Source organism: Palaemon carinicauda, chromosome 44, assembly GCF_036898095.1.
Source record: "Palaemon carinicauda isolate YSFRI2023 chromosome 44, ASM3689809v2, whole genome shotgun sequence".
Taxonomy (NCBI): domain Eukaryota; kingdom Metazoa; phylum Arthropoda; class Malacostraca; order Decapoda; family Palaemonidae; genus Palaemon; species Palaemon carinicauda.
Window position 1 is genome coordinate 1,056,250 of NC_090768.1, and position 27,171 is coordinate 1,083,420.

The window sequence follows — 27,171 nt, forward strand, 5'->3', positions numbered from 1 at the left end:
AGGAGAGTCAGAGCTAACCCAATGACTGCATCCGGGTTGTTGAACTCTAACTTCGTACGTCTGGCATAGGTCTGGACTTTACGTTTAAGAGGTCTTGAGACCTGAGACCAGCGTTTTCTCCCCGAAATTTCTTCTGCAGACGAGCAAAATAAGGGCTCAATCGTCTGCGGGTGGGAGTGACGGTCTCTTAAGACACGCCCGCAACCACCGAGGATACTTCTGTGCGCCGATCAAGGCCTGCCGAACCCTTTTGCCCTTCGACATTGCTTCTCCCCTGGGCTTGGGAGCTTGCAAGAGGTCCCAGACTGGGAGGACGACTGGCACGCACAGAAGTACCCTCACGCACAACACTGACACACTTTGCGCTAATCACTTATCACTTTTGATTTTCTGTTTGCACTTATTTCACTGAACTCGAAACTTTAAATGGTTTGTACCTGAAACACGCAATTCTATCCTTTCTCAAAAGTTAGTAATTGCGAAAACAGAATTACAATGTAACAGAAAAATCTAATGAAAGATAAATAATTCAGTGGCTGGAAAGAGACTAAACACTAGATCAAATAAACTACGTTTAAAATCTCTCACCGCATAAAGCTTGAGAACAAGAAAAACTCTAGAAACGTTTACCTTATTCCCCTAAAGAGACTAGGGAGAAGAGCAAAAACGATAACAACGTTACTCGCTTGAACGAAACGTTTATCCTCCTCTTTCTCCCTCCGTCTCTATCTCTCTCTCTCTCTCTCTCTCTCTTGACTTAGAACCTGAGAGAAGAGCCCAATCATATATATCGTTAAAACATATTATTGTTAAAGGAAAATATTTCCCAAAATGAAAAGTTCCTTTGTAGAATTAAAACCATTAAGTTAAGAAAGAATGAACAAAACGCTAGACACGGTTACTCTTACTGCAACGTGACACCGTGAAAATTCTCTCTCTATCGTAACGATAGAGCGCAAGTTGAACGTTCTGAAACGTCAACAACTGCAGAGACAAAACAAAACGTTAGTTCAACTTTGAAAACAGTACGAGACTATCAAAGAAATTCTTTCAAAAACATTAAAATAGCATAATATGTTAACAGGTAAAACCGAAATGACGGGCTCAATGTTAATTAACTTCGGTACAAGAAAAGACCGCCTACCATTAGGAAAGGTCGAATATATAAAAATTAATTTTAATAATTTTATAATAAAAGGAAGTTAATCGAAGAGGCCTATAAAAGGCGGAGAGATATAAAATAAATCTATAACTTTTGTTAAGCAAAATTAAGAAAGAGAGTCTATACTCTCTTAGACACCAACACTTCCGTCTAAGGGAAGGGTCGGCCATTTAAAGGTGAAAGAGAGTTCATACTCTCTTCGTCACCATAATTAAATTAATTCCAAAAGCTAACTAAGCTAATATAGAAGTTTCTAGTATAGCGAATAGCTGCAAATTTTAGAGAAATACTTCACCAAACCGTGAACAATACTCCAAAATCATAAGCGTATCCAAGAACGTCTTGCCGGAAGCACGACAGAGGAAAAAGTGGGGTGGCGTCAACAACAAGTACTGTAGTACCTGGCCACAGGTGGCGCTTGTGAGTACACCCCCTTCTAGTATAGTGATAGCTGGCGTATCCCTCCCGTAGAATTCTGTCGGGCAACGGAGTTGACAGCTACATGATTATCGGGTAAGTTTAATATTGAAAAACGAGTCCTCTTAAGGTAGCGCCAAAGAGCCTTCATAGAACAAAGAAGGATGTCAACCTGATTCCCCGTAATGCCTCTTGAAGAGAGGAGATGGAGAAGGACTCGAATCTAGTATCAAGGACTGCTTTTTTTCTGGGTCCTGGCCAACTGGAAAAGTATCCCTTCTACGATACCAACTGCAAAAGACAGCCCACTTCCTCTAGTAAGACAGCTGCAGAGGACCTTTGCAGATATCCAGAATTATATGCAGTACCTTGCGAAAAGCTTTTCGCTAAGAGAGATGATGGATAGTCTCCAGCCGTGAAGTGAAAGGGACTCCACCGACCGAGTGATGGTAAATCTGAAGGTGGAGGGCTGACAAAGAAGAGTGGGCCATAGGGGTAGTGCTCTCAGTACCTTGTCAAGTACCATCAGCAGATCTGGTTGCCATTCAGCATGCAGCCTCCTTGGTGCCACACGGAAAATCCTGAGACTCCAACATCCTAAACATTCTGTTGATTAATAGGCAAATCAAGCAGAAGGGAGGAAAGGCATGTGTGTCCATGTTATCCCAAAGGTTGTTCAAAAGCATCCTCGAATGACGCCCATGACGTTTGGAATGGGGAAACAAAACACGAGGAATTTCATGTTCAGCAATGTGAAACACAGGTCGATCACCAATGATTCCGAGAAAAAAGCCTTTCTGCCATGCGAGGTTATAGAAACCATTCTGAACTTACAGCCTACCGCTAGTGACTGAGTCTGTCTGCTACAACACTAGATTTTCCTAGAATGAACCTTGCTGAGAGTTCTATAGCATCTCCACTGCCCAGATGTGTACTGTACCTACTTTGTCAACACACAGACACTGTACAATAGTCCCTTTTGCTTGTTCTACACCACAACAAAGTTTTTGTTTATCAGCACTGCTGAGTGCCCTATCAAACTGTTGGAAGCTTGCGGTGCTAGGAAAGTTGCTCACATTTCTAACAGGTAGATATGCAGGTGTTTTACTTCTGGGGACCACACTCGTGAAGCAACTCAATTCCTCAAATGTGAACCTCAACCCTAATTGGATGCATCAGTGAATAAATGCATCTCTGGAGGTGGAAAGTTTAGTGGACCTCTACTCGTGAAGCTTTGTTGATTGGCCATCTTGAAAGATCATCACGTACCTCTTGCTACAGGACAGGGAGATTGCTGGCTGCTGGTCATTGATACTTCAGACACCACTGAAGGTATTACAGGTGGAGACATCCATATGGTATGAGTATCTTCGAGCAAAAATATCTCAGAAGATATGGCCACCACGAAACAGGAGTTATCGATTGAACAGAAAAGGGATCACTACCCCTCTGAACATGCTGATGCGATCATTAGGGGGAAAAACTCACTACTGCCGTGTCTATCAGCATACTTAGATATTTCATCTTCTGTTTGCTTGTGAGCTTGACTTCTTCCAATTTATCATGGTCCAGTCTGCGACAAAAAAGGTAGTCAGTCTACCCAGACAGCTTCTCTGAAGAGGCAAGGATTAGCCAGTCATTTAGAGGTAGTAGGTTGGACAGGGCACCAACCACCTGTTGAGATACTACCACTAGTGTGTTATTGGATCTTTTGACTGGCCAGACAATGCTACATTGGATCCCTCTGGTTACGGCTCATCTTTTCTTTGCCTTCACATAAAGTACACGGAATAGTCTGTCATGACAAATTTCTAGATAATTTGTATTTTCCTGATGATACAAACCTTTAGCTATTCATTAGGGGTATTACTATCGGTGAAAGCCATTAAAATTTTAGCGAGGGTTTATTACCCATCCCACTAGTTAGTAGGGGATAGGGGGGAAGCTTGCTACCACTTCCACTCACGCACCTGTGATTTAGCTCACTTTGCTTGAAGGTAGGGCTTCAAGTATAGGGTAGGCAGATAAGTCTGTATAAATAGGTAAAGGTTTGTATAGTTGGGAAAAATACAAATTATAACATTCGTGGTTCGACGTATTGGATGAAGATCTGGATTCAGAGCGTAATTGATGACTCTGCGAATCCAGCAGAGATGATGTTTTGGTGATCCTCCTCGTCTCTCCCAGTGCTGACGACAAGAGAAGGCACCCGGGTGGGCTGTTGCTGTTCTCTTGAGGTAGAGCCTCAAAACTCACCCCGGGGTCCAGTGAGAGATGATCTGGATCGTCAGTTACCGAGTGGAGACTTGTTGTCTAGGATCTGTCACCTCTGGAGACTATGTCTTGGCAACAAACTCAGGGACGAAACTGAACGTTGCCTCTGGGCGTTGTCAAAAGAGAGACCATGAAGTTTCTCGACTCGTTTGGCCGCTGTCAAAGTGTGTATGGACACTGTTTTCTGAACCAGGTGAAAATTTGTTGCCTGGTGAAGTGGACCATAGGGAGGTCTCCTTAGAGACCGGGAAACTTGAACCATGTTCCAAGAGGGAAGTCTCAATTCCAACTGGGGAAAGGCAAGTTTGTAAGTCGGCATGAGTTAGGAAAGATCTAGCAGTGAGGGGATGTCCCTTCCTTTCAGTTTGAAGGCGAGGCTCAAGATTGAGCGATCGTCTTTACGTGCTGAAAATGAAAAGGGGGGTCTCTTCCTCCTGCAAATACTCAAGGATTCCGCTATTGCTGGAATAGAGGTATAGAATAGAGAGATAACCTTTCCCATAACACCAACCAAAGAAGACATTATACTTTGCCTAGTAGACTAATGCTGAGGAACTGCTCAGATATCTAGTCAACCTTTTCGTAAATTATTGCGAAAAGCCTCACTAAGAGAGGAGGTACTGGGTAGTCTCCAGGCATACAATCATAGCAAAGCTATAGCTTGTGATAGACGTCGAAGTGTGGTTGTCTGTGACGTGGAGAGGGTTCTCTTGGAGGCTCCATTAGGAGCTGCAGAAGGTTTGGAAACCATTCCGAGTAATGCCATAACAGAGCTATGAGAGAACTTGAGAGGCTGACCGATGTTCTAGCCTTGTTGAGTACCCTTCTCTTCAGACTAGACGGGGTCGAGACATAAACGTCGTTGTTGACATGCCTTTTGCCAGAAAGCCTTGGGGTCTAGGACTGGGGAGCAGTGGAAGCCTGAGGTTCAGGGGCGTTGCGAATAGATCCACAGTTAGAGAACCCCATAAAGTCAAGAGTTTGTAGGTTACAAGGTGATCCAAAGACCATTTGGTACACATTATCTGAGATGCTGTGCACAGATTGTTGGCAAGCACATTCCTCTAGTCTGGAATGAAGCAGGCTGATAGTGGTACCGAGCAGACTTCAGCCCATCTTGGTATTTATATTGGTAAATGAGAAGAGGCTGCGAGCAAGTTCCTTCTTGCTTATTGATGTGAGCCACTATGTGTTTTTTGTCGCTTATCACAACACTGAGTGGCCGGTCAGGTACTGATGAGGGTGTTGAAGGACCGGAAAGTTGGCCTTCATTTCCTAAAGAGATTTAAGAGGAGGTACTTTCGGACTCTGTCCAGAGGCCTGAGGTCGTGTGGTGCAGCACGATGGACCCTCCGCCCTTCTTTTGATGAGTCTACGTGCAGCATTAAGTCGGGGGGAGGGTGATGAGAAGGTTACACCTCTCCGTAGATTCTCGACTGGCAATCATCCCTTGAGGTTCGTCCAATCTTGTATTCCCATGGGGATAAGAATGTCTGGGGAATCGAAGGCCTCATTCCAATCAGATTCAAGCCACCACTGGAGAAAATGAATATTGAGGCAGCCGTTGGAAACTAGACAGGCCAGAGATGATAAGTGTCCGAGGAGACATAGTCACTCTGGGCTGGGAGTTCTTCTCGTCTTGAGAAAGGGTCTTGTGACCTTTCTAGGCCTTGTTACCCCGTCTTTGATGAGAAGGTTTTTGTGGAGATTGGTGTCTAAAATCATTCCCATATACACCAGTTTTCTGAGAGGGAAGTAGGGAAGACTTCCCAAGGTTTACCAGATAGATCTTGGTAAAAAAAACTTCAGAAGTTTCGGTGCTAACGCAAGGTTGCCACTGAGTCTGCTAGGATCAGACAGTCGCCCAGAAAAAGGAGGAGATGGAAACCAATCCTCTGAGCCCAGGATGGGTGCTGTGGAAAGACTGAAGCACAATGCCCTGCACTGGTATTTCTTTTTGTCTAGACTGAATCTTCGATACTTCCTTGAAGATAGATGGTTTGGGCCTGGAAGTATGCGTCCTTTAGGTCCAGCATGCACATGAAGACCTGTGGTCTTACCCCTTGTCCAAACTTCTCCAGCATGGTGTGGACATCGACCCAAAGGGACAGCTCCCTGTGGATCCTTTCGCATGGGAGTTTGTTAACGCTGGAGTCTTCACTCTTGGAGGAAAGGATAGGACTCGATACATGTACAGTGTAAGGATTCCTCCCTCGGAGAGAACTCTTTATTTTTTTTTAACTGATAGAAGTGGGTAAGGCAACACTTAACCCTACCATGCGCCCTGACGGGGTTGATGCTATTCCTTAGAACAGCATCGGTCTGGCAAATGTTAAGCAATGGTCAAAGGCTGGCTATCGTGGCTACTATGCAGTTGGAGAGTGCTCGCGAGTAGTCACCTGTCAACAAACCACTGATGGGGACTGTCAATCACCTGGCGATTGCTTTAGTGGATCGGTGTGATGGCGAACAGCAAGTAGCGAAAAGTGTGTTGTTTGCCTTCCGATCTAGGGAACAACGGGCAGAGGTTAACTACAGAGTCTGAGTGACGAACTGCTGGTGGTTGGCGAACTGCCGATGATCCGAGAATCGGCGATCTGTGAGCCGAAGATGGTAACTGACAGGCAGATGTTGGTGATCGGAGAGCCATTGACGATCAGCGCTCGATCGAGAACTGGCGATCGGCGAGCTAGAAATCAGGAAACTGACGATTGGCTGGTCAGAGATCAGCGAGCTGAGGTCGATGATCGAAGAAAGACGAGCTGGTGATCTAGAGATCAGCGAGCTACTGATCAGCAGCTGATGACTGGTTGTTGACTAGCGATCGGTACGTTAGCAATTGGAGAGACAGGAGGTCAATGATCAGAGAAAGACAAGCTAGCCGAGATCAATAAACAGTGATCTAGTGATCAGCCAGTTAAATGATTTTTAATAGGTGGAAGATGAGCTAACAATGGGAGATCAGCAGACTAGTGAACGGCGGTCGATAAGCTAGTGATCGGTGAGCTGGCATTTAGAGATTGGCGAGCTAATGATAGCAGTTCACAACGTCCGGATCGTGTTTGCTGATAGTGGTACTCTCAGAAAAACCTCCTGAAGAGAAAGGAATCAAGGGTACCCTTTGAGGGCTCTCGACCAATGGTAGATGTGGTGGATCCGCCTTGGAAGAGGGAATCTTCAAGATCTTGAACTCTTCTGTGAAGCCTCTTCCCTCTTTTCCCTGCGGGTGCGTTTGCGGGGAGGAGAATGGGGCGATGGTCAAAAAGTTTTCCTCTTTTATCTTTTTGCCTCTTACAAGAGCGCTGGTAAGCTGGAGAGCGTTGGCGTGCAAGAAAGCACTGAGCAGGAGAGCGCTGGAGAGCAGGCAAGCGCTGGTGCACAGGTGAACGCGGGTACAGGCGAGCAGCGAGTGCTGGCGAGTTGGAGAACACTGGTGCGCAGGCGAGTGCAGTAGCACAGGTGCGCTGGAGAACACTGGTGTGCAGGTGAGCACGGGCGTCCAGGCGAGTCCTGGCGAGCTGCAGAGCGCTGGCACACAGGAGAGCATTTTGAGAGCTGGAGAACGCTGACAAGTAGGTGAGCGCAGGTGCGCTGGCGAGCGTGGATGAGCTGGTGAGTGCTGGCGGACCTGCAAATGCTGGTCCTGAGAACAGCGAAAACGTGCTGGAGAGCGCCGCCAAATAGGAGATCGTTGGGGCACTGGAGAGCACTGAAGCACAGGAGAGCACTGAAGCGCTGGGGAGTGCTGACACGCTGGAGAGCGTTGACACGCTGGAGAGCGCTGTTGTGCTGGAGAGCGCTGACAAGCTGTTGTGAGCGCTGGTGTACTGATGAGCACTGGTGCACTAATGAGCGCTGGCACGTTGGAGAGCACTGGCGCCCAGCCAAAGGTCTGGAACGCTGAGAAGGTAGGCGCGTTTTCAAGGGAGAGGGATGTTTTGCAACATTTCGTGACAGGAACGGTGTGAAGGCAGGTCAGGAACAGGGATGTACCCTTTGGAAGGGTGAACATCCGCCATGGGGGATCGCAAGTGATCCAGAGAAGAGTCCAAGATCAAAGTCCGAGGACTAGCTGCAGCGTCTTCAGGAGAAAGTCCAGAAACGGCGAAGGTCAAGGGCCAGAAGACTATGGAAGAGGAGGCTCCTCTGCGGGGCGAAGGCTGCGTTGCTGAAGAACCAAAGAGGCGTCTCTTCACCAGAGGCAATGGCGTACTTCTAAGGAGAAGGGATGACACCCTTGGGGGCCGGTGGACCAGCAAGCTAACCTTCAGCAGTAGCAATCCTCCGAAGAGGAGTCTCTATAAGTGGCCCCTTTCGCGAACGAGAGAGGTGATCACTTCGCAAGAGAGACTTGCCTAAGACTATGCTCTACCCCCAAAGGAAAAGACTCAGCAAAGGCGGAGTGTAGTCTATGCGAAGGCTGCAACAACAGTGGGAGAAGATGCAAGTTAGTTCTCCCTCAGAAGGGAGAAACAACCCAACACCTGGGAAGGAAACTCTCCCTCGAAAGGGAAAGTGTCCAATCCATGGAGGCAAACCTCCTGGCAGCTCTCAAAGATGATCTGCCAAGACCGCTGTCTGAGGAAGCGTAGCCGGAGCTAGTTCCTCGAAGATGAAGTGCTTATCAGGAGCTGCCACAGGCGTACTTCTAAGGAGAAGGGATGACGCCCTCTGGGGACCAGCAATGACAGCCGATTCCCCAGGTATGAACAGAACCGCTCTACTTCGTCGGCTCTCTTAGTCAAACGAAAAAGAACTGCATCGCTGAATGAGGAAAAACAAAATAAATCATGTAAAAAAAACTCCCTAGGGAGGAACACCTAGTCCAGGAAAGAACACTGAGGGAACAAACATAAAATAGAACTGCGCACTCCATTCCCCGGTCGAAGGAGAGTGGAAAGTAACTATAATAAAACAAGCACTCCAATTACAGTATTTAAATCAGCTAAAAATATTCACTAATCAGAAGACCCACTGGATCCTCCGGCGGGAAGTGTTCCCCGCGGTGAAGAAGCTAAGAAGTTGAATTACAAACAATAATAACTTTACTTAAATAATAAAAAAGTCAGAAGCGCAACCTTACCCACGAACGGAAACCCATGAAAGGTGAATGGCCTTGAGAAGAGAAAGACCATAGTCAAGCTCTGAAAGTCCACAGTCCCTTCCCTCAGTAAATCCACATGTTCCCCATGGAAGAGGAAAAGCCAAAGACAACAGTTGAACAAGGAGGGTCCAAACGATGAAGATTCCCCAGCGGCGGCGGCCGAGTCAACGGCAAGTTATGCGCCGACGGAATGACCAATGGACAAAGGGGGAAAGGTCGGAAGGGAAGGTTCCCCAGCTTTGCGTAAGTGTCTTGAGAACCTGCTGTATACAGTATGTTATCACACACACAGCACATACACTAAAAATTATATACAGTATATATATATCTATTTTTGGGTGAGACAGCCATGTTGTCCTGATGGAAGGTTCCTTAAGTAGCTTCCTAGGGTATATTTGACTACAGTGATATTCCCAGAGAATTTAACTTGATTCTCCAGAAATCAAACTCCTGGCGCGAATATCATTAAAGTTTCCTTTAAGGATATCGCATAATATCAGTGGATGTACTCTTGACACGCCACATAGCAATCTTCACACCGAATAGCGTTTACGCTTCGAGGGGGAACGTGGCAAAAATAGAAGGGGAGACGTTATCAAGGTACCCTTCCTCCGTTACTATCCGAGTATCTAGATGGCGCCATCGTCGCCGCGATGTTTATTCCTTGTAGCGTTGAGCAAGGTGCTACAGATACAGTAGTTTCGGGAGGGATCCTGCCAAGACCTTTTCATAGAAAGGAGGGCGGGTCCATCAGGACGACATGGCTATCTCACCCAAAAATAGATTTTTTGCTTCGCTCAAAATCCGTTTCTTGGGCTCAGGCCATGTCGTCCTGATGGAAGGTTACTAGAGCATTAATGTATCTGTGGATTTCCAATTGTGCCTTAACCTCAAGACAATATTTCCTTGGTCACTCAGACCTTAAAGACATATGACGTTACCGTTATAAGTCATTACTTCTAATCATGAACTACCGTATGTTAGTGCTTCCTGCCCCCTGCAGGGAAGAGTCATATCAGACTCAGGAAAAAGTCTCGAGGTTTGTATATCCCATATGAACAAACTTAGCAACAAAAGGCATACAGGTCTCTCTGTATACCCAACTAGTCGAAGTTTGTATTCCCAATACGAACAAAGGTTTAAATAAGCCACCATAGCATCCAAGGCATACAGGTTTAGCTGTATACCACAACAGACAAGTTTGAATCCATGTAGGAACAAGGTATGCATAGGCAGAAAAGGTTTGTATTCATGTAAGAACAAAGTTATTTCAATTGTTCTCATGTTAATATGCAGATTAAAAAGGAATAAATAAATAATGCTCATACATATCTTTATTTATTTAAATTTGGGGCGAAATAAGACGCAAATACCAATCAATTATTTATTGGTAATCAATAAATAGTAATTCAACATACATTTTATAGTAACACAAAAAATGCTAGTAAATAACAAGAAACATAAAAATGCAGACAAGACCAGAAATACTTGTTTCACCTGAAAGGAAACGATAGTTAATGCCACCAAACTGAAAATTTAATAAATTTTCTAATATGCATTTCTGTGAATGACTGTCTTTTCACACTGTAAAAACACATGGCACAAGTGTTAACTCTATGACACTTTACTTAACATGTTGCACTATAAGGTATCAACACGTACACCCTATACATCAGTCCCAATCAATTCACTGTTCCTCGCAGCGCTGAGCGACAGGTTTTAGCACACTACCTGCCGCCACCACATACCTTTTCAATTCTTGCACTTGCTTCGCGTAGTGTTTAAAAAACACTTTGGATGACTTCCATCCAACATACGAGCGAAACACTTGAAATCTATGTATTGGAAGAAGTTCAATGACGAAGAAATTTTTCTAGGATCGTGACCTGCGGGTGTAATCAGGATCCGCTCTGCGAATGAAGTAGGTGATCTTCGCCCTTAGTTGTTTTAGGGACAAGTTTGAGCCTGATGTTTCTCCTTTAAAGAGCTGTCCTCCCCTGAAGTCTGAAGTTCTACGAAGATAGACTTTTAGACATTCTACTGGACACAGCGAGACATCTTCCTTCAGAGGGCAGATTCTCCAGGGACCCCACCTTTTGGTAGGTAGCTCGTTCTTGGCGAGAAACGTTGGGTCAGGAAAGAGATCCAGTTCTCCCACTTCTGTAAACTGAATATGGCCCTCATTCCGAGAAAGGGCCACTATTTCACTAACTCTGACCCCCGAGGCTAGGGCAAACAAGAATATAACTTTTTGAGTCAAATCTTTCAGAGAGCAGTCCTCATTGTCCACTGTTGAGGCAAAGTGTAGGACATTATCCAAGGACCATGAGATGGGCTTCGGAGGTGCTGCAGGCCTAAGTCTAGCACAGGCCTTAGGGATATTGTTAAAGATTTCATTGGATAAGTCTACTTGGAAGATGTAAAGCAAAGGTCTAGTCAAGGCAGAATTACACGTTGCTATCGTGTTGGCTGCTAAACCTTGTCCATGAAGGTGAATAAAGAAGGACAAACAGAAATCTGTTGAGATCTCTTTTGGTCTTCTTGTCTTGACAAAAGCAACCCACTTCTTCCAAGACGACTCATATTGCCTTCTGGTAGATTTAGATTTTTTATTCTTCTAAGAAGTCTATACTGTACTGTCTTTCGAGATCCCAAACCTTTTCTTAACTGCTAAGGAGAGAAAATCATGAGATGAAAGTCTTGGGTTTTCTGTAATGAAGCGAAGACAGTCAACTTCTGTACTTGTTGAGTCAGAACTGGGTCCAGCAGAGGGACCAACCTCAGCTGCAATTCCAATACTAGAGGGAACCAATTGCTCATGGGCCACTTGGGAGCCACTAGGGCTGCTGTTCCCTGAAAGGGTCTCAGCTTGTTGAGGACCTTCAACAGAAGGTTGGTTGGAGGGAACAGGTAGATCCTGGTCCATCTGTTCCAGTCGAGGGACATGGCGTCCACCGCTTCCGCTAGAGGGTCCTCGTATGGGGCCACATAACGAGGTAGCTGCTTCTTATCGCTCGTCGCGAAGAGGTCGATCTGCAGTTCTAGGACTTTACGTAAGATGAAGGAGAATGATCCTGCGTCTAGGGACCATTCTGACTCTATCGGCGTGAGCCTGGATAGAGCATCCGCTGTCACATTGCGGAACCCTTGAAGGTGAACTGCTGATAAGTGCCATCTCTTCTTTTCCGCCAAGCGGAAGATGGCCAACATCACTTGGTTGAGTTGGGGTGATCTCAAACCTTGACGATTCAAGCATCTCATTATCACCTCACTGACAAGGATCAGTCTTATGTGGACTGAATGGCGAGGGGACAATTTCTTCAGCGTGAGAAAGACTGCCATGGCCTCCAATATGTTGATGTGGAAGGTCTTGAATAGAGAGGACCAAGTCCCTTGGACTTTCCGTTGGTGAGAGTGACCTTCCCATCCTTCCTTTGATGCGTCCGTGTGGATGATAACTGAAGGTGGAGGTGGTTGCAGAGGCGCCAACCTCTTCAGATGCTTCGACCATGCCCTTAGCACCGGGTCTGTCACTGATGCAAACTGAAGGGAGCCCAGCACTCTCTCCTGTTGGCGTCTTGATATCCTGACGGATTTCAGTAGTCTCTTGACAGATCCCGCTATTTCTCTCCTCTTCTTTGATGGAACTGGATCACTTTCTTGGATGCTTGCATGCATTCCGTCTCGGATGCTGCCCACACCAGCCAATCGTCAAGGTAGGCTACCACCTGGACACCTTCTAGGCGTAGTTGTTGAACGACTGCATCTGCAAGCTTTGTAAAGATCCTTGGATCTATGTTTAGTCCAAAGGGTATGGCTCTGAAGTACTACTTCTTCTTCTGTAGCCTGAATCCTAGGTAGGAGGAAAGTTGGCGATTGATTGGAATGTGCCAATAGGCATCTGCCATGTCTATGGAAATTGTGCACGCCCGTTTTGGCAGCAGGGTCCTTATGTGTTGAAGGGTTAACATCCTGAACTTGTAGTTTACTATGAACTTGTTGAGTGGCGACAAGTCCAGAATGACTCTGAGTTTGTCTGAGTCGTCCTTGGGAACACAAAACAGCCTTCCTTGGAATTTGATGGACTTTGTCCTCCTTATCACCCGTTTGCTTAAGAGTTCTCGGGTATATTCTTCCAGAACGGGGGTGGAGTGTTGGAAGAACTGAGGAAATGATGGTGGAGCTGTCTTCCAGCTCCAACCTAGTCCGTTCTTGAACAGGCTGTGGGCCCAGGGATCGAAGGTCCAGCGATCCCGAAATGATTGGAGTCTTCCTCCTACCGGAAGCATCTCATTGCTTTGGTTGTCCGGAGGACTTGCCTCCTTGACCACACCCTCCCCTAACCCCTCTTCCTTTTGAGGGGCGTCTAAAGGAACCTCTATTTGACCCTCTACCTTTAGGGCAAAAGGTAGTGGTCTGCCTCTCATAGGCGGGAGTAAGGGCTGGTGACTGGGTCACCACCGGCTGGGGTACCATCTGGTAGGTGGGTTGGGGTTGTGCCACCATCTGGGCCGCCGCAGTCATGGGAAGTTGTTGTTGTCTGATGGGGCGAGAGGGCAACCTTGGCCTCTTTGTCTTCCTTTTCGGTTGGGGACCCTCATACGGGGAAGACTTCCTCTCAGCCGACATACCCCACTTTTGGAGAAGATTCCTGTTCTCCGTGGCAGCCTTGTTGACTATTTCCTTGACCACTTCACTTGGGAAGAGGTCCTTTCCCCAGATATTGGAAGATATCAACTTCCTGGGCTCGTGCTTCACCGCAGCCGAAGCAAACACGAACTCCCTGCAAGCCCTTCTGGCTCTAACGAAACCATATAGGTCCCTGACCAGTGTTGCCAAGTGGGGATCTATGGTCACTTGCCATTGTCTCCAAGGTGGTCTGGAGGGACAGAGATGCGGCAAGCCTTTCTGCGCAAGAGAAAATCAGACAACTTAGGGAGGTTTTCACTGAACTGGCGTCCAGCAATATCCGCCTCCAACTTCCCGACTGAGAAGGTAAGATGTATTTCCTTCCAGTCCTTGTGATCTGTAGGCAGAGCTAGGGATAAGGATCTACACTCCTCAAATGTAGGACAAGGTCTCCCAGCTTCTACTGCCTTGAACCCTTTTTCCACAAAAGGGAAAGGCCTGTGTAACTGGAGCAAGCAAGGAAGGGTGTTTCTTACTCAGGGCTGGTAGTTTAGAGTTAGTGAAGCCCCTGTCCTTCAAACTGCTGGCCATTAAAGCCTGAGCTTTTCCATGGTCAAGAACTATGACCTCTTTCGGCTCTGTCTCCTCTTTAGACATGGGTTCCGCCTTCAGACGGACGAAGCAGTCTGGATAAGACCCAAAGCTGGGCCAAAAGGACAGCTCTCTGCTTCTCTGAAATATGATATTTTCATTATAAAATAAATTTTTGAATATACTTACCCGGTGAATATATAAATAGCTGACGTCTCCGACGGTCGACAGATTCCAAAAACTCGCGAGCGATCGCCATGAAGGCTGCCGGGTGTGCCCACCAGCGCCGACTATAGGCCAGATACTGCATATACTTCTCAACCAAACCAGTTCTTCTCAGTCCGTAGGGTCTCTATCGGGGAGGAAGGGAGGGCCTTTAATATTATATATTCACCGGGTAAGTATATTCAAAAATTTATTTTATAATGAAAATATCATTTTTAAATATTAAACTAAGCCGGTGAATACTGTATATAAATAGCTGATTCACACCCATGGTGGTAGGTAGAGACCAGTATTAAAACAATAAAGGCGTATATGCTCAAGAGTTTTTGACAACTATTCAAAAAACAAACTTAAGTATAGGTACCTGGTAAGGAAGCTGACTCTGCCTCATTAGTCCGCTATCCTCACGAAGCCCAGCGATCCTCTTAGGATGCTGAAAGACTCCCAGGAGCTGCTATATCCAGGGTGAACACCCCTATAACACGACCTCATCAATACCCTTAATCTGGGACCTCTCAAGCAACAATATTTTGACCACCCGCCAAATCAAAAAGATTGCGAAAGACTTCTTAGTCTCCCGTACAACCCAAAATAAGATTAAAAATTTCAAGAGTAGATTAAAAGGATATTGGGATTAAAGGAATGTAGTGGTAGAGCCTTCACCCACTACTGCACTCGCTGCTACAAATGGTCCCAGTGTGTAGCAGTCCTCATAAAGAGTCTGGACATCTTTCAAGTAATATGAAGCGAATACCTACTTGCTTCTCCAAAAGGTCGCGTCCATAATACTTTTAATGGATCTATTTTGCTTAAACGCTACTGAAGTTGCTATCGCTCTAACTTCACGAGCCTTGACTTTAAGTAAATTACGATCCTTCTCACTTAAATGAGTGTGTGCCTCCCGAATCAAAAGTCTAATAAAATAAGACCACGCATTCTTAGACATGGGCAAAGAGGGCTTTTTAACGGAGCACCATAAAGCCTCTGAACAACCTCGTAGCGGTTTAGTTCTGGATAAATAAAATTTAAGAGCTCTAACGGGGCACAGCACTCTTTCAACTTCATTCCCCACAATCTCAGAAAGACTGGGGATTTCAAATGATTTAGGCCAAGGACGAGACGGAAGTTCATTCTTGGCCAAAAAACCAAGTTGAAGAGCACATACTGCTTTATTAGTGGAGAAGCCGATGTTCTTGCTAAAAGCATGTATCTCACTAACCCTTTTAGCCGAAGCCAAGCTCACCAAAAAAAAGTGTCTTGAGGGTAAGATCCTTCAGGGCGGCTGAATTTAATGGTTCAAACCTGTTTGACATAAGGAACCGTAGGACCACGTCCAAGTTCCAAGCAGGAGTCGAATTATGACGTTCCTTGGAAGTCTCGAAAGACTTAAGCAGGTCTTGGAGATCTTTGTTATTAGAAAGATCCAAACCCCTATGCCTGAAAACAGAAGCTAACATGCTTCTGTAGCCTTTAATGGTGGATGCAGAGAGGGAGCGACCGTTTCTCAGATAAAGCAGAAAATCTGCAATCTGCGCTACAGAGGCACTTGGAAGAGGAAATAGAGGAGGACTTGCACCAGTCTCTAAATACCTCCCATTTCGACTGATAGATCCTGATGGTAGAGGATCTTCTAGCCCTCGCGATCGCTCTAGCTGCCTCCTTCGAAAACCCTCGAGCTCAAGAGAGTCTTTCGATAGTCTGAAGGCAGTTAGACGAAGCGTGGGGAGGCTTTGATGAAATCTCTTTACGTGAGGCTGTCGCAAGAGATCCATCCGCAACGGCAGACTTCTTGGAACGTCTACCAGCCATAGAAGTACCTCTGTGAACCACTCTCTCGCGGGCCAGCGTGGAGCAACCAACATCAACCTGGTCCCTTCGTGAGAGGTGAACTTCTGCAGCACCTTGTTTAGGATCTTGAAAGGTGGAAAGGCATAAACATCCAGGTGAGACCAGTCCAGCAGGAAAGCGTCTATGTGGGCTGCCTCTGGATCCGGAACTGGAAAGCAGTAAGTCGAGAGCCTCTTTGTCAGTGAAGTCGCAAAAAGATCTATGGTGGGTTGACCCCATGTCATCCATAGCTTCTCGCACACAGTCTTGTGCAACGTCCACTCCATGGAGATGACTTGTCCTCTTCTGCTGAGGCAGTCCGCCAAGACATTCATTTTTCCATGCACAAATCTCGCCAAAGGAGGGATGTTACTTGCCTTAAATGGAGTTCCTTCTGATCCATGGACCAAAGACCCGAGCATTCCAGACTGTCCAGTGGAGCTCCCTAACCCAAATCCGATGCATCTGAATACAACACATGGTTTGGGTTCTTGATCGCAAGAGAAAGACCTTCTCGAAGTCTGATGTTGCTGTCCCACCAAGTCAGACATGTCTAGACTGAGTTGGAGATTGGGAAAGAGATACTCTCTAAGCCCTTCTCCTTGTTCCAATGGTTTAGGTGAAATTGGAGAGGGCATAGGTTGAGTCTCCCCAGAGAGATAAACTACTCCAGCGATGAAAGAGTTCCCACGAGGCTAGTTCAAACTCTTACAGAGCAACTGTTTTTCTCTTGCAAGTGAAGGACTTTTAACAGAGCTTGTTCCATTCTTGTGGGAGACGAAAAGGCCCGAAAAATCAGACACTGTATCTCCATTCCCAAATAAAGAATAGTCTGGGATGGGGTACTGTAAGTTACGACTTCTCTACGTTCACTATGAGACCTAGCTCCTTGGTTAGGTCTAATGTCCATTAGAGGCTCTCCAGACAGCGATATAATGACGACGCCCTGATTAGCCAGTCGTCAAAATAAAGGGAGGCTCTGAATCCTCAAAAAATGTAGAAAGCTTGCTACATTTTGCAAGGGCCTTGTAAAAACAAGAGGAGCAGGAATGAGGCCGAAGTACAGTGCTCGAAATTGGTACATTACTTTCCCGTCCACAAACCTCAGATGTTGTTGAAAGTTTGGATGAATCGGGATGTGGAAGTATGCATCCTGAAGGTCGAGAGAGACCATCCAGTCGCCTTCCCTTACTGCTGCCAAGACAGATTTGGTAGTCTTCATCGTGAAGTTTGTCTTGACAATGAACACATTGAGCGCACTTACATCTTAAGTACTCCTGCAGTGAACGTGGCTGCCAGATCATTGGAGCCATCCCTGATAGCCTTGTTCCTGCAGTGAACGTGGCTGTCAGATCATTGGAGCCATCCCTGATAGCCTTGTTCATGCATGACATAATTGTACAGCAATACATTGACAGCTGGAGAGACCTTCTTACTTAAGGCTCCCAGGGACCAATCCAACAAATAAAAACTTCAAACGCTCGAAAAAGCTCCTAACAGGATATGGTCTAGCTCTGAAGCCGACCATAAAATCTTGGAGCGTCTCATGGCCAGGCGACGGGGAGAGTCTACGAGGCTTGAGAAGTCTCCCTGGGCAGAGGCAGGAACTCCCAAGCCGAGAACTTCTCCCGTGTCATACCAGACGCTCGCTCTAGAAGCCAGTTTAAAAGGAGGGAAAGCAAAGGCTGTCTTCCCCAAACTCCTCCTGGTGATCAACCAGTCGCCTAGCAAACGTAAAGCTCTCTTAGAAGAGCGAGAGAGCACTAGCTTAGTAAACGAAGGCTTCGAAGTAGCTAGGCCTAGCGTAAACTCTGACGGAGGCGAACGAGGAGCAGCAGTTACAAAATGGTCCGGAAAAAGATCCTTAAAAATCAGCATGATTTTTTTTAAAGTCCATAGAGGGCTGAGCAGCTTTAGGCTCCTCTCCGTCTGACAAAGTCCCCAAAGGAATATCAGTTGGAGGGGGATCAGCAACTTCCTCATCTGAAGGAACCTCGTCCGACAATTGCAGAGTCTCATGAAAAGGAGAGACCTGCCGCGGCGGCAACGCTTGACAGGCAATGTCAACAAGCAAAAGAGCAGCAGTAGCAGTAGAGGAAGCGACGTCACGCCGCTGCTGAAAGGACTGAAATTCTTGTGACTGATCAACAACAACAACTGAAGTTGATTTACGCTCGACGTCACGTCGGAACTGCCTTGACTGCATAGACAAAGCAGGCAAAACAACCTCTGACTGCGGTGATTGACGCTCAACGTCACGTCGAGGCAACGGAGCCGGTCGGCGAACGTCAGGTCGGGGCTGCGGCGGCAGCGGCTGAACGTCAACACGAGACTGCGGCAGCGGCTGAACGTCAACACGAGACTGCGGCAGCGGCTGAACGTCAACACGAGACTGCGGCAGCGGCTGAACGTCAACACGAGACTGCAGCGAGGGAGGATCCATGTCACGTGACTGACGTGAAAAACTACTGACATCACGTTTCAAAGTACAAGAAACGTCAGCACTAACGTCAAACGGACGAGTAAATACTCGTTTGGGCGGCTGACGGCCAGAGTCTCGTTCAGCGTAACGGCGACTCGAAAGCGAAGGATCATCGTGAACCTGCTCAACGTCATACTCCTCCATAAGGGAGGCAAGCTTAGTCTGCATGTCCCGCAGGACAACCCATTTAGGATCAACGGGAGTCGGAACGGGCCGAGACGACGGTAACGTCTGAGTTGGCAAAATATTGCCTTTACCGCGACCCTCGGACCCCGTGTTACGCTTGCGTTTAAGAGGCGAACAGTCTTCCGACGACTGCAAAGGGTCAGAGCTGTCCCAATGGCTACAGCCAGGACGCTGGACCTGTCCTGAGGGGACTGACTTTCGCTTCAAGGGTCTAGAAACCTTGCGCCAAGGTTTCTTTTGCGAAAAGTCTTCGTATGACGAGAACACAGTCTCACCCGTCTTATGGTAAGGGCGATCTTGACGAGAAACGTCCGATACCAAAGAGGGAACGTCTGTACGTTGGTTAAAGCCTCTCGTCCCCTTAAGTCCTACGACATTACTTCTCCCTGGTGCAGGGGAGCTTGAAAGAGGTCTCGGACTAGGGGAGCGACAAGCACGAACAGACGAACCCTCGGTCGCAACACAGAACATGTTTTTTTTTTTTTTTTTTTTTTTTTTTTGCACTTCACTGATATCGTATTTTTCAATAATTTCACATTAGGCATGAATAAAACTGATTTCTACCTGAAGCACGCAATTCTCCCTTACATCAAAAGGTTAGAATTGCGAAATGAGTCGTATAATGTAAGCACATTAGTACAAAATGAAACACACATGCAAAAATCAATAAACATATACATATATATCGAATAAAACGGAAATATATAAAGTTAAAAAGATCAGTGACTGGGGAGGAGACTAAACACTAGTTCACTAAGGACTACGTTTTCAATCTCTCACCGTACAGTGCCTTGGGACGAGAATAAAAACTAAAACGTTTTATCCTCTCTCCCCGTACAGAGACTTGGGACGAGAGTAAAAAACTGAATCGAGAACAACGTTACTCGCTCCCAAACTCCTTGTACAGAGACTTGGGACGAGAATAAAGATCGGATCGTTCTCTCTTTCTCTCTCTCTCTCTCTCTCTCTCTCTCTTGTCAAACACAAGAGAATGGCTCACTCACCCTTCGTCAATAAACAGGTTATTTGACCAAAGGAAAAAACTGAAAGGACTAAGAAATTGAAAATTAACAAGTTCCTTTAAATTAGTATCTAAAACACTTCAGTTTGAAAGAAGAATGAACAAAACGTCAAAATCGATTTACTCTTTCTGCAAAGTGAAACCGTGATTCTCTCTTTCTCTATCGTAACGATAGAGCGCAACTGCGTAGCATAAATAAACCAAACGTTAGTTCATCTTTGAAAAAACAGCACGAAGACTATTCAAAGAATATATTTCTTAAAATATTTTCTAAAAAATATTCATTTCATAACTCTTACAGAGCAATTGATTTAAACTTAACAAAAATAAAAGTTGAATGGGCTCACGTTGTTTAACTTCGTTTTCCAAGTTAGGACCGCCTACAAGGAATAGGTAAAGGCCGCATATAAACAAAACATAAAATTTATCTTGATGTTAAATGGAAAGCTAATCGAAGAGGCCTAATAAAGGCGGGTGAGATATAAAATATATAGAGGAAAATCTATAAATACCAACAATAATTTATAAAGTGATAAAATATGTAATTACTAAAAGCCTTAAACACACTTCCGTACACTGAGGGAAGGGTCGGCCATCTTTTCTCTATGGAAAAACCAGAGATAAAAAAAAAAAAAAAAAAAAAGCAAGGGCAAAACACTTTTCCTCTCCTTTCAAAAGCATTTCTTTTGAAGATAGAATCGAATAATCCAACACGGCGAAAGCAATAAAACCAAAACCAAGTACTTCACCAATTCGGTAGAAAACTCGAGGTCATAAAGCGAGTGGAACCAACTTGTCGACAAGACCGACAGAGAAGAACTGGAGATGTTGACAAGTATATGCGGTATCTGGCCAATAGTTGGCGCTGGTGGTCACACCCGCAACCTTCACGGCGATCGCTCGCGAGTTTTTGGGAATCTGTCGAGCCGTCGGAGACGTCAGCTATTATATATTCACCGGGTAAGTATATTTAAAACTTTATATAGTATATAAAATTCTAATAATTCTTTATAAATTTTGTATTTAGATTTACAATATTCCTGCAAAATACATAAGCTGTAAATATATTAAAATAGAACAGGAGAGTGCACTTTTATTTCTAGACAATGAGGTATTCACAGTAAAAAAAATTGACGAATGCTGGCTGTTTCAGTAGGTTTCTCTACATGACTTATGCTGGAATCACACTAGTCATTTCTTGCTCGAGGTTTTGACCAACGTCCAGCCAATGCTCGCGAGCGAAAGCCTTGTGGCCTGACTAGCATCACACTATAATGTCGTGGTTTGCGGAGCTTTAGGGAAAAGGGTAAACAAAACCGATCAGTTGACATCATCATGGCACCCTGAAATTTTTGATGTTGCAGTACAGTATTAGGTATTCTGCGAATGTTACTTGAATTGAAGAGGAAAAAAAATGTTTTGGGAGTTCATGAGTGGCTCTGAAGAAAAGCCATAGGTATCTTTGACAACCTTTGTCGGGAAATGAGGTTAGAGGATGCTTCTGCCTCCTACAGCTACCACAGGCTAAAAGCTGATTCTTATTATCTCTTTAAGGCTTAATGGACCCAAATTGCTAAGCAAGAGCACATCCTATTTGCAGCAGCCATCTTGTTTGTACGGTATAGATTCAGTTATGCTCAGGGTTGTGAAGCCAATAGCTAGAGCAACAAACTCCCGGTTTTCTATTTTCGGCAGCAATGGCTTGCTGCTGGCGAATAAAAAGCCTAATGTGATTCCACCTTAATGGGTGATGGGGCATAATCTTTAAGTACAGGTCAACTAAACTATAAACACCACTGAATTTATCTACGTCCAATGTTTACTTTTGAGAGACTGCTGCTGGGTTTGATGCATGTGTTGTTTATTATCACTTGTGGGAGCATTTGTTTGGTTTTTTTTCAGAAAAAATTATTAGCTGGCATTTTAAACCAATTAAGAGCTTTTAAGTATTTACGTAAAAGTTCTTGGATGTTGTTTTACCGAAGCCATTATTCCCCCTTTGTTTCATCATAACCACTCATTTTATTGTAATTCCTCTATTTTGGTATGACTATATTTATAACATTATCCATTCACTATACGGCTGTTGTTGCTCTTTGTAATAAGGTAAATAATACAGAAATAATCATCTACGTGGTTGGCATGTGCACCACATCTATTGACCTTTGTCAGATCGATAAGAGAGCAAAGAATGTTTTATTTCAAATTAATCACAGCAAAGACCAATTGGGGAAAATGATACAAATTATAATTAATTAAAAATATTTTGATTTCACACCAAATATATGTCATATTTTAGAGATTCCCATCCAAAAACTATGGATTTCCACTGGGATTCCCCATAGATGTATTCATAACGCGAGTTAAGTATTCTTAAATGAGTGGTCTTCCCTAAAATCCATGGTCAGAAATTGATGAAACCCAAAATAACCAGTTGGAAATACATATGATTCAATTCATGTTTGGTAAAAATTTAAATTACCATAAAATCTAAAATAATAATCTATTGAGGTAAATATAGGATACTTTAATTTCTAGCCAAACACATAAACCATATACAGTACAGTATCTTACTTACTTGCTATCTTGTGTAACATACATTTCAGACCAAGACTGTTGAGGTAAACCATTCGTTTACAACTTTTTGGACCCCCTTAAGGAAAGCGGATTACAGTATGAGGGACCCCGTGCAAAACAAGTGTTTTTTTGGTGGATAAATGCTAAAAACGAGTTATTTGCAGCAATAATAATAGACCAAAATACAAAATAAACACAAGATGACTAGTTGGAAAAATATTTGGTTCATAAAAGCGGCCAAAAATTAAAGTACTGTAGTATAATCATCTATGATTCACTTCACTTTCTTCTAATGGTTTATTCTCCATTGTGACTTGCTGTGCTCTTAAACTGATGTTACATGCCTGCTCCTCTGTTCTGCCAGCAATACATGGATGACCTGCGCTCGCAAGCCCCATGGGTCATTATTTAGAGGATATTTTTTTACTTTCACATGAGCAACAATAGGTACACAGTGAACAGAGAGCGTTTTTCATCATAATTAATTGGCGGTATAGATGAAATTACATCAGTTTCAAAATAGATTGTATTTCTTTCTTGGGGACATCTTTATGTGGTGGTGGTCAAGCTGAAACTCAGGGGAGGGTGGAAAAAAATGGCTGTTGTAGAAGAACAGCCAGGAACTTGTGCATAAATATTTTGACGATCGTAATTGGTTAAAAAATTCAGGTAATGATTACATCATACAAAAGACAGAACGGCTGGCAAAAGCGAATGTTGGCAAAAGCGAATACAAGCAACGCATGGGCAACAACTCCATATCAGTCTCCCAATTGTAAACAATGGGGTTATAAATAGGCTTCACATTTTAATCGACCAAAGCGTAAGCTAACACGCCCCAGCCCCATTAAACAGAGAAAAATGCCAAAAAAGCCTGCATTCGTCCATTTCTTATCACAAATTCCAGTTTCACTAGTGATTAAAGTATCGTATATTAACCTAAATTGGAAAGTGATAACAAACATATCCCAAAAAATTACAGACAAAAGTTGGACAAACATAGTAATATACCAAGTAGTTTCCAGTAAATCCAAATTAACTGATTACATTTCAACCCACACGGTGAAATTTTAGTCAAGTAACAATTTCAAAAGTGCAATGTTTTTCTTAAAAGTACATAATTCTTTCAAATGCTCAAATCATGTCCCAGTCATGACCATCAAATCTATAAAAATGTGGCTAAAAGGATTACCGACTGTTGTTGATAATCAATCACAATGTGAACACTACTAAAACATTGGTTGGCAGTTCAAAGAAAGACTCCTGGCGCACAACACTGCGAAGTGATCCGCCTAAACGTAAAACACTGAAACCAAATCCAGAAACATACAAAACTTGGAAACACATGGCCTCAAGAGTGGTCTCATTGTCAATACTAATTCTGAAATCTATGCCAGGATCAAATTTGAGTTTGTTACTTGTGGCTAAGTTGAGACGGAAAGCTGTTGCTTCCGTTGCAGTGAACTGCCACCTGTCGTGTACACGAACTGTAATTTTAAGAAATAGAGCCTTTGTATAATGACGGACAGGACCTCCCGCATGCATAGATAACTACCTAACCTAACCTTCAAGCTGTGTCCTTACCTGATTACCTAGCGGGGGTGGGACACCACTCTGACTGTCGTATTCTTAACTATTGGATTAAAAATAAGGGAGTTATAGGCTGTGGGCATCATATCATGCATACACCCCCATGAAATTGCACAATTAAGTAGGAAAAGCCACAACCAAATCTTGCGCAAAGAACAACACTACGAACATAAGATCACAGCAAACGGACAACAGCCTCGTACGTACAGCAGACCCAAGTTTTAGCTATCCAAACCGAACAACTTTCTCACCAATTCTTTCTTTTTTTCTAAATACGTAATTTAAGGGTCCATAACTTCAAGGCTCAATGGTGTTACGACTGGTTAACAGATTGGTAAACACATCTTCAAAAATAATTCCTCACTTAGTACTGAAATTTTTTAATTATGAAGATTATATTGACACATACAGACCTTAGGTACCAAGCAGACAATGGTTTTAATTGGTAGCCCTTGCGAACAATTATCTAAACATTTCTAGGCACAGTAAAAATTTGTGATTAAAATTAGTCGAAATTCGAATGTTTTGCCCGTTATATAAAACAGATTTAATTGACAAATTTAAGTAAGATAAATCTACTGAGGGCCAAACAGGAACAGATATTAAGCACTCACGAAGTTAGGCCTGTACCGATAAGCAATGACTCATGTTCTTAGCAAAATATAACAATACCATAACATTATTTAATAGGACCATTTACTAGCAAACCTACCACCTGCAACGATCACAGACAGGATGAAATTACCTTAAATGGGGTCTATATTGTGACTCCCGATCGGCGAAATCGACGACTGCAGTTCCCTTACCGTTAGCCTACGGTGTCGCCATGACAACACTTGTATAAAAATCCTAAGCAACATCTGCATAAGCAGACTGTTGCACAAACTGCTTGCCTTTGCAATGCATTGTAAAGCAATCCACGTGTGATTCAACAATGCAAAATGCTTGCAATAGACTAATGTTTGATGTGCACGCCACTATGCACAACCAAAGTGTACCGGCAATTTTACAGACCTCTCTTGTACACAATATGGACACAAAAGGACATAACTGATTAAACACAACTACATCAAAGAAAATACAAATAGGAATAATTGCTAAGACTTACGATTCTCTTCTTTTGACATTTGAAAACTTTGAAGTTTTTCCCGCTAAGGACTGCAAACGCCCCAAAGGCACATATAGTACTCTGTCACTTGTACATTTTTTCGGATATGTCCACACACAGAACGAAGGACACCTGTGTACCTTGGTTAATGTCCTTCTCAACGATTCGTTTCTCTTTCACAGACGCACAATTTTTTTTCCGCTAATGATAATAATAAACACTTGACGCCATATTGTTTTCCGACGATGATAGTGATGCTCTTCGTTGAAGAAAACGAGAAATTATATTGGCTACCTTTAATAGGGGTGACTAATGTAGTTACATTTACTGCGTAACCTCGTCGTAAATATCTATTTCAAAACAGTTTTTAGAGGAAATGTTTGACAATGTGTATTAATAGCAATGAAATTTAAAACAACCTAAGTCAAATATACTATATCAATGATATAAAAGTTACTAATAAGTTGCACCTCTTGAATATTCTTTTTAGATAAAAAAGATTAATTATGCGTCGACTAATATTGAAATAAAAAGACTGATATCACATAGAATCCAAACCTTAAATATAAAACGATAAATAGATCAAAAGATTTCACGCGAATTAGTTAAGGTCTGGTGCACACTCGGGTACTAAAGAATTTCAAACTAAATCTAGCAATTGCCACCACCAGAGAACACGTGCTCTTAGTATCATTCACGCAGAAGCAATATGATGATGAGCCTCAGCTGCTATGCAATGGTGTGAGTAAACGTAGTCTTTTAACACAATGACTCACAGCAAACAAAAGATTTTTTAAATGACTCACGACAAACAAAAGATTTTAAAGTTCAAGTGACGTTGCTGCCCTATAACTCGATCGATAATTGGGTGTAAATTCTGTATGAGTTGGCTCGGTCTTATGGATTCAGAGCGGAATTGCGCACACACTATAGTTCTGAGTCTGTGCTAATTTGATTTATTTGCGTTTAATTGGATGTATGTGTATATACTTCTGAAAAATGCATGCTAAGATTTGTGAACGTGTAATGTATATGTGCGCGAAGTCTGTAGTAAAGTGCATGCATACATTTTGATCATGTGCTACATTTTTTTTTTTTTTTAATAATCTCGTTCATTATAATATTGGGATTCTGTCCTAATAAATATTTGTGTTATTCCCCTTTTCGTTATTGTTGTTGAAGAAAATGGCGAACACATAAATGATTAAAATCGCATACAGTTTACTGTGAAAAATAACAGTGTGTAGGCCTACTTTATGTGTAAATTAATACGGATAACAAACATTAAAAATTGGATGACAATTCTGAAATATTTCAATTACACCATGATATATATATATATATATATATATATATATATATATATATATATATATATATATATATATATATATATTTATATATATATATATATATATATATATATATATATATATGTGTGTGTGTGTGTGTGTCTGTGTGTGTGCGTGTGTATGTATGCATGTGAACGAGCGAGTAATATATCAAGGCGCCAAATGAAGCTAAAAACCTGATTAGAGTTGGTACTCTGGTCTTATTGACATTGTCGTACTTACAAATTTTGTAAGACGAAAGGGCGCACACTAACTAAGTTATCAACTTTTACATTTAGAGGCTCGACATATATATATATATATATATATATATATATATATATATATATATATATATATATGTGTGTGTGTGTGTGTGTGTGTGTGTGTGTGTGTGTGTGTGTGTGTGTGTGTGTGAATTGCTAGCCCACTGTCTTGCAACAATGGCGGTTACATTTGAAATTGTTGCGATAAACTTTAAACCGGTGGTAAACTTGATTTATGATACGGAATCAGCTCAATAACAACCCACTTCAAACCACAGTAACGACACCATTTATCAATCCTCTCATCTAGAACAACTGTCGGCTATTTAACTTTATTTTGACGCGCACACACTCATAAAATTAACATGATGCATTACTGTA

The 27,171-nt window shown here is 43.5% G+C and overlaps 1 protein-coding gene across 4 annotated transcripts in view; it reads right to left on the bottom strand.

The window, feature by feature from the left end:
• Scm (Polycomb protein Scm) overlaps window positions 1-25,469 on the bottom strand; it is a 181,766-nt gene extending 156,297 nt beyond the window's left edge. The window contains exon 1 of one of the 4 annotated variants that reach the window (XM_068366558.1): window positions 25,194-25,468. The gene's annotated coding sequence lies outside the window, so the exon portion shown is untranslated. Of the gene's footprint in view, window positions 1-24,830; window positions 24,912-25,193 lie in introns of those variants that run through there. The other 3 variants (XM_068366560.1, XM_068366559.1, XM_068366561.1) reach the window with 3 other exon arrangements.
• Between the last annotated feature and the right edge of the window lie 1,702 nt (window positions 25,470-27,171).